Here is an 8746-nt window from a genome sequence, read left to right as displayed (position 1 = left end):
GCTATCTGTTAGGCTCCTCTCTGACAATCAACTTTATCAGTATTTGTATTCTACCGTCTCCCTGCAGCCTTCCCCCCCCCCTCCCTCCCTCCACAAAATCCTTCATGACCCCCCCCCCTCTCCTTCCCCCACGCGAACGCCTGACAATATCCACAACATCCAACTCAAATATACAAACCAATCAATAGATAAACCTGGATAAACCAATCAAAGTTAGAATTCCCTCCCCCCCCCCTGGATAAGCCAATCAAAGTTAGAATTCCCTCCTCCCCCTCCCCTCCCCCCCACTATTAAACTAAACCCAACAACACTCAAGCTACACAATCTGGTTTCAATAGCCATTAGAAGGATTGGAACCCGGCGAGGCAGAGATCAAACGATAACTTTATCTATAACGTAACGATGAAAACGGAACAACCTGATGCTGAAGATAAACGGAGGGGGTGGGGGGTGGGGGTGGGGGGGTCGGTGCCCATGAGGGTTGGGAAACAAGATTAGAGAATTAGAGCCATGGAAGGTAGGGTGTGTGTGGGAGGGGGGGGGATGACCACGTATACAGGAGTTTTACACATACATACATACAGACATACATACATACATACATACCCGTATACAGGCAGAATTTTACACATACATACATACATACACGTATACAGGCAGAGTTTTACACATACATACATACATACATACATACATACATACATACATACACACATACACACACCTGAAGAAGAACAGACAAACAAAAGATGCTAATGACAAACGCGCGACACAAACCGAGAGAGTGGGAGTCGTACATGATGATATTTTGTGCATCAGAGAATTTAATGAGTTTTCCAGTGGCACGAAAAAAGGGAGATTACAACAACGAAAGGATGTGGGAGAGAGGGAGGGAGGGAGGGAGGGAGGGAGGGAGGGAGGGAGGGAGGGAGGGAGGGAGGAAGAGGGGAAGAGAGAGAGAGAGAGAGAGAGAGAGAGAGAGAGAGAGAGAGAGAGAGAGAGAGAGAGAGAGAGAGAGAGAGAGAGAGAGAGAGAGAGAGAGAGTGGAAGCGACAGGGAGAGGGAGATAGAGGGTGGGAGAGACAGACAAACAGAGAGCAATATTCATCACGTTATAGATGTATTATCAACGGTAATTCTAGACAAGTGAAATGGGATCCCGGACGGAACTGCATGATTAATCTCATGAAATTTCCTCATTTATCATCACTCGTCAGGTTACAGGAAAATGATGCTGTTTATGCGAGACCAGATTTTGGCTCTGCTAGAGGATTTAGGGCATATTACAGGATTCAATTCATATTACGTAATGCGTAAACTTTTTTTTTTCTTTTTGCGTGCCTGTATGTGCGTGTAAGTCTACGTCCGTGTGTTCGTGCGTGCGTGCGTGCGTGCGGTTTCGACCACCTCCCGCGGGCTTATTATTTCAACATAATCGCCTGCCTTGGAGCCCCGCCGTATCTCGCTGCCAAAACGCAATTAGTTTAAACCTCCCGAAAAGTCGCTCGTTCTCATCCCCCCCTTCCCCTCCCCCCTCCCCCTCCTCTATCTCTCTCTGTGTTATGACCCCCACCCCACCCCCACCCCCTCCGTAAAATACTTCCCCAGACCGATTAAAAACTGACCCGCTTCCTTCCCATATTTATTTCTTTTATGTCAATTTTTTTTCTCTATTATTCTTTTTCTTATCTATCATGTTTCTCGCATATCGATTTTCTTCTCCACGAAACAAGTATCGCCAATGAAAATGTAATAGCGCCAAACCTTTCCTTAACTTTCGCCGTTCCGAACACTCTAACGGCTATTCCGGTAGCCTTGCGGCGATAAACAGGATAGGAGACGAAAGTCCTATCAACGGAAGAGATTCCAGGGAGGGATGTGGCTGAAAGTCCTATCGCCGAGACATTCCAGCAGGATCGTAGCTGAAAGTCTCATCGCTGAAAGAGATCCTAGCAAGATTTCATTAAAAAAAATCCTATCATCGACAAAGGTTCCAGCACAATAACAAATCAAAGTCCTATCACCGTGATATTCCATCCGGGTTGCAATCAAAAATCCTATCCCCAACAAAGGTTTCAACATGATTGCAAAAGAGAGACTCCAGCAGGACAATCTGAAAGTCCTATCACCAAATGAGTGTCCAGCAGGCAAAAAAAAAAAAAAAAAAAAAAGTCAAGCCAAGCCAAGAGAGATTTCAGCAGGATCGCCATGGAAAGTCCTATCACCGAGTAAAATCCCAGCAGGCCCGTATATAAAAAAAAAAAAAATCGCCATCACCGAGATTCCCGCAGGATTCCAAACGAAAGTCCTATCAGCGAGAGACACCGATTACAGACATGACTTCCAACAGCGGCCAAACTTCCTCGCCGGTCCGTCTCCCTCGTCGCTTTCTCCCTGCGTAAAGGAACCCTGAACTCTCCCTGTCATTCGGAGGACCTGATTCGGGCCTTCAATCGCAGGGCCAAAGGATGACCCAACTCCCTCGGCCCTTCCCAATGGCACTCCGGGTTCACTCCTGCACCTCGACGCCGGAGTGAAAATGGAGGCAGGAACGGAGAAAGGACAGAAGAGTGAGACGGAAGGAGGGAGGAAGGAGGGAAGGGGGAAGGGAAGGGGGGAGGGAGGAAGCGAGGGAGGAAGGGAGAGAGAGGGAAGTGGGAGGGAGGGGGAGAAGGGGAAGGAGGAGGAAGATAAAAGAGAGAGAGAGAGGAGAGAGAGAGAGAGAGAGAGAGAGAGAGAGAGAGAGAGAGAGAGAGAGAGAGAGAGAGAGAGAGAGAGAGAGAGAGAGAGAGAGAGAGAGAGAGAGAGAGAGAGAGAGAGAGAGAGAGAAGAGAGAGAGAGAAAGAAAGAGAGAAAAAAGAGAGAGAGAGAGAGAAAAGAGAGAAAAGAGAGAAATTGAGATAGAGAGAGCTAGAGACAACCGGACGACAAGGAACACTACAAACAGACAGATAGATAAACAAACAGCGAGAAATACAGAGACAACGGAGTCTATGCGACCGGCATGAAAATAACCATTAATTGCAGACATAATCACCTTGCATGTCGTCATAAGTGTGTCAAGAGAGATAGTCGTTATCATTGCAATATCTAGTCTTGTATTGCAAATTGACGTTCGCTGATGATAATGACGCAGCTATCGCAAATGAATTACTTATTTCATTTCGCCTTACCATTTACTTGAGCTACAGAAACACGCTCAGGGATTACATAATCAGAAGTTGATGGCTTAGTAGTAATATCGATAAAGTGAAATGTACAAACCTTATGATATTCGACAGCATTACACCATACCTGAAATTTAAGAAGAAAAAAATTAATGTTGTTATGTTTTTATGGACAACATGGAGAACAATATACCTGAATAAATTTAATAAATCTACTTAAATCTATGTGCATTACCTAAATCTTATCCACATGATAATTAAAATGCACACAACCAATCCTACTCAACAACTTCAAAACAGTTTACGCTTAAAAGTACTGAAAGGTACAGCAAAGAAGCACAAATTCAGTTTCAAAGAGAATCATCATCTTCCACACTCTAGCATTCGGTAAAATTATACGAGAGAGAATGGATAATGAACAATAAACTCTGGATTCTCTAGCAATTGCACAAACACAGCGTGGCAGAGAATACGGACAGCTATATCCATGTTCTGTGATACCTTGCGCTTGCTTGCGTCTGAGTGTGTGTGTGTGTGTGTGTGTGTGTGTGTGTGTGTGTGTGTGTGTGTGTGTGTGTGTGTGTGTGTGTGTGTTAGCGTGTGCGTGTATGTGTCTGTGTGTCTGTCTGTGTTTGTTGTCCGTCCGTCCGTCCGTCTTCTATCTATCTATCTATCTATCTATCTATCTATCTACCTATCTATCTATCTACCTATCTATCTGTCGTACAACCCCCCCCCCCCCCCAAAGTGAAATAGCAAGAGATACCACAAGTAAATGCCCCACAGCCGCCCCCGGCCACACGCCCACAAGACAACACCGCCGTTTGGAACACCTACGCGTTATCAGCAGACGGCAGACAGCGCCCGTGCTCCCCCGCCGCTTCCGAGGACGCCAATATCACCGAGGGATTTGAGGTCATTTGCACGACACACCGGCAGGGGGGGAGGGGAGGGGAGGGAAGAAGGGAGGGGAGGGAAGAAAGGAGGGGGGGATGAAGGGAGGGGAAGGTGGAGGAAGAGGAGAGGGGAAGTGGAGGAGAGGGGAAGGAGAGGAGAAAGGGGGGGATGAAGGGAAGGGGAGAAGAGAAAGGGGAAAGGAGGGAGGAGGGGGAAGAGTGGAAGGTGGAGGAAGTAGAGTGGGAGAAGAGAGAAGGGACAGTGGATGAAGGAGAGGGGAAGAGACGAAGGAAAAGAGAGGAAGGGGAGAAAGGAAAGAGGGGAGAGGGGAGAGGATAGCGGCGATGAGGACCAGACCCAGTGCTGCTCAATTCCCCGCCGTGGGTGAGCTGCGGACGCCAAAGTGGTCCTTTGGTGAAGATGAATCAGCTGATTATCCCTTTTTTTCTTTTCTATTCTTTTTCTCTTTTGTGTGTGTGTGTGTGTGTGTGTGTGTGTGTGTGTGTTGTGTGTGTGTGTGTGTGTGTGTGTGTGGTGGTGTGGTGAGTGTAGTGAAAGTGAGTGAGTGAGTGAAGTGAGGAGTGAGTAGTGAGTGATGAGTATAGTGAGATGAGTCGACGACGAGTGAGTAGTGAGTGAGTGAGTGAGTGAGTGAGTGGGTGAGTGAGTGAGTGAGTGAGTGTGTCTGCATTTGTGTTCAGAATTTATTTCATATTTGGCTTTGTCTTGCTCAATGTCGTTTTGCCAGCCTATTTGCCCGTCTGTGTGCGTGTAGATATATAAAGGAGACAATAAATAAATAGACAATAAATGAAGCCAGACAATACAATAAATAAACAAACACTGCCAATAAATACAGAGTTAACAACATCCACTGGCTACGTAAACAAAAGCGGCCAACGGAAAAATAAAAGAAAAACAGACAATAAACAAACAAAACATAAATAAACATATAAAACAGACATTAATAAAAAATAAATAAATAAATAAACGAAACAAACAACAATGACAACAAATCTTAAGGTTCGTATCGAGCCCAACAAGTCATCCTCATCAGACGATGAAACTAAATAAAATTTCGCCTTTTTTATCACCTGATGAGGATTCACGTCAAACTTGAAACGTTGCGATTACTTCACACTGAGGCTACAGCTGATCTGTCTGTTAGTCTGTCTGTCTGTATGTCTGTCTGTGTCCGTCTATCTGTGTCTGTCTGTCTGTGTCTTTGTCTGTCTGTCTGTCTGTCTGTCTGTGTATTTGTCTGTCTGTCTGTCTGCCTGCCTGCCTGCCACCCAGCTTCCTCACCAACATAAACACAGTCTCAGAACAATATACTTTACGATTACACTTATGACTACATATGAGCTCGTGCTTTTAGCCGACACAGACACACACAGACACAGACACAGACACAGACACAGACACAACACAGACACAGACACAACACACACACACACACACACACACACACACACACGCCAATATTTCAGCAGGCCCGACAAGCGAATATTATAACCGCATCAAGCCTAGACTGGCGTAAAAGCAAATGCCAGATTCTGTATTGATAGAATAATCCAATTTCATAATTAGTTATTTCTATCACCAGAGCGGAATTGCGAAACATGATTGAGCGGGAGCGTCCAGGACCGCACAGGCAGAGGGGGGGGGGGGTGATCTCGGTGCGCTCTCTCTCTATATATATATATTTTTCTTCTTTTTCTTCTTCTTCTTCTTCTTTTTCTTCTTCTTTTCCTTTTTTAGCTTCATTTATCTTTCTCTGCTATTTGTTTGCTTGTTTTACTTATTGTTATCATCTTCCTCGCCTTATTTTTTTCTTCATACCCTTACCTGTCTAATATACAGTGTTTTTTTTATTGTTTGTTTGTTTCAATTGTACCATTTGTTATCATCTTCCCCCGTATTTTTTTTCTTCTCCTTATTCTAATCTTTTTATTTCTTCTATGTGTTCGTTTCCTCGTATTTGCTGTACTTTTAATTCATTCGTTTTTGCTCTTGTCTTTTTTTAACGGAAAGTATGTAGTAATGAGAACGAGGAATCAGAGAAATCGTCGTTCGAAATTTAACCCAAAGAATCTTGTGTTACAATCATTTCTCATTCCTTTTTCCTTATTCCTCTTTCCTCTCTTCCCCCGTTCTTTGTTCTCCTCGTCTGTCTTCCCTTGTTAACGTCGTTCTTTGTTCCTTGTCCCTCCTCGTTTTTCGTTCTCCATTCCCTCCCTTTCGTTCGTTATCCTCGTTACGTGTTTCCCTCGTTCTTCGTTCTGTAACTGCCATTCTTCGTATTTCGTTTTCCTCGATTCCTGGTTCTTCATACCTCTAATTCCACTCGTTCTTTATTCTTTGTTTACCCTGTTCCTCGTTCCTCTAATTCTTCTCGTTCATTGCTCTTTTTTCCCCTCGTTCTTCGTTATCTATTCCATTCTTTGCTTCTCCTCGTTTCCGCGTCATTTTATTCCCCTAGTTCCTCATTCTTTATTCCCCTCGTTATTTATTCCAGTCGTCCCTCGTTTTCTTTCCTCGCTCTCTATTCCCCTCATTCTTTGCCCCCCATCCCTCGTTTCGTTCTTTTATTCCCCTCGTTCTTTGCATCCCCCTCGTTTCCCCGTTTCTTGTCCCGTTTTTCCTCCCTGACCCTCGAACACCTCCCCCCCCCCCTGCCCCAGAAGCCACTACGGGCAAATTGGAAGCCTATCTCATAGCAAGCATCCCCTTTTTCCTCCCCTCTTGTTTATGGTTCGTATATATGCAAATTAAATTACGCAATATTCCCCCTCCCCCCCAACCCCCCAACCTCAAACTCTAACCCCCACCCCCCCGTCACAATGATATTTTGAGTGTCAATCATAACGTGCAGTGTTGTATTTACTTCTGTGGTTGGCCGCTGTGGCGAGCTAGTCCGAGCGCGTCTACGATATATATATATATATATATATATATATATATATATATATATATATATATATATATATATTTCTTGATCTGTCTATTTAGCTTTAAGGTTGATATATACTGCAATTTCCTACAATATCTTGTACCCACTCTGTGTATGTTTAATATCAAGGTTGATATGTACTACAGTTTGTTACGATATCCTGTACCCACTCTGTGTATTAGGAAATATAATTACAGATAAATCATAATAATAATAAAAAACGCAAAGACAGAAAATCCGAACAACCCTAAATATAATTACCCTCTTTTCACATAACGAAAAAAAGTGTCGTAATTTTGTCAGGGCGTGCGAGGAAAGATGAATAAAAGCGAAATACAATTCCTTGAAGATCAATACTCAATATCGCTCTCCCCTTGCCAGTCGCCTATTAAGAGTCCCCGGAAATTGCATTCGCAAGAAATACTAATAAAAATATTTCAAAACGTTCCAGCAATGGTTGCCGATAAGAAATGGTGGACGAGCGTCTGGCAACCCTTCTAACGGCTGGACGAGGCTGCCAACCAATAGGCGGCTCCATAATTCAAACTCCACCAATCAGGACTTTACACGTGGCTGACTTCGATGGCCGTTACATGTGAAAGTTTAAAAAGAATTATGCCAAGCTCGGAAATGGAGTCTTGCCGTGACAACAAAATGGAGACGTTATGCTGTCAGCGGCGAAACTTTAATATTCGGGACTTTGCTCTTAAGTTATCGATGCCGAACGTATAAACCAATAACACCATGAAGAGAAACAAACCTGATCTAATTAACTGAACACTGGCAGCCCATATCTTCAACCGGAGTGATAAAGTACACGATAAATAAAGAAAAATCTTCTATCTCCCCATTGCAATGCTAAAGTAGACCTACACGAAAAGATTTCCCATATCAGATTAAAAAAAAAAAAAAAAAAAAAAAAAAAAAAAAAAAAAAACAAAACGCCTACAATGGAGAGACAGAAGTCAAACTGCATGAACTTCCAAACCAAATCTTAGAAAAAAAATCCAATACACCTTCACTGGATAGAGAAAGAACACATCAAAATACACACATCAACATCATCGCCAAAGAATCGACACCCCCACAACCACATCGGAGAATGATACCGAAAGGAAACCCCCGCTCAGCCATAGAGGTTTATCCGGACGACGACACCTGAGCGAGGCGTCCAATCAGCCAGGCAGGTAACTAAGGCCAGGCACATGCACCCACAGAGACAGACAGGCATGAACGCACACATTCACTCACACACACTACTACATGCATGCATCCAACGACTCACTCATTCTCTCTCTCTCTCTCTCTCTCTCTCTCTCTCTCTCTCTCTCTCTCTCTCTCTCTCTCTCTCTCTCTCTCTCTCTCTCTCTCTCTCTCTCTCTCTCTCTCTCTCTCCCCCCTCACCCACTCACTCACCCGCTCACTCACCCGCTCACTCACCCGCTCACTCACTCTCTCATACTCACACTCACGGACTCACACACATTCACCCACCCACCCACTCACTCACTCACTCTTTCTCCCACACTAACGCACCCACCCACTCACTCTCACTCTCTCACTTACACACACACACACACACACACACACACACACACACACACACACACACACACACACACACACACCACACACACACACACACACACACACAAAAGGACCCCATAAAAGCTCATTCCTCTCCCAGTCTGTCACACCGAAGGCTGGCGTGAAAGGGAGAGAGCGTGAG

The sequence above is a fragment of the Penaeus monodon genome, chromosome 1 (assembly GCF_015228065.2).
Source record: "Penaeus monodon isolate SGIC_2016 chromosome 1, NSTDA_Pmon_1, whole genome shotgun sequence".
NCBI classification, from domain to species: domain Eukaryota; kingdom Metazoa; phylum Arthropoda; class Malacostraca; order Decapoda; family Penaeidae; genus Penaeus; species Penaeus monodon.
Note: the sequence above shows the minus strand (reverse complement) of the source record.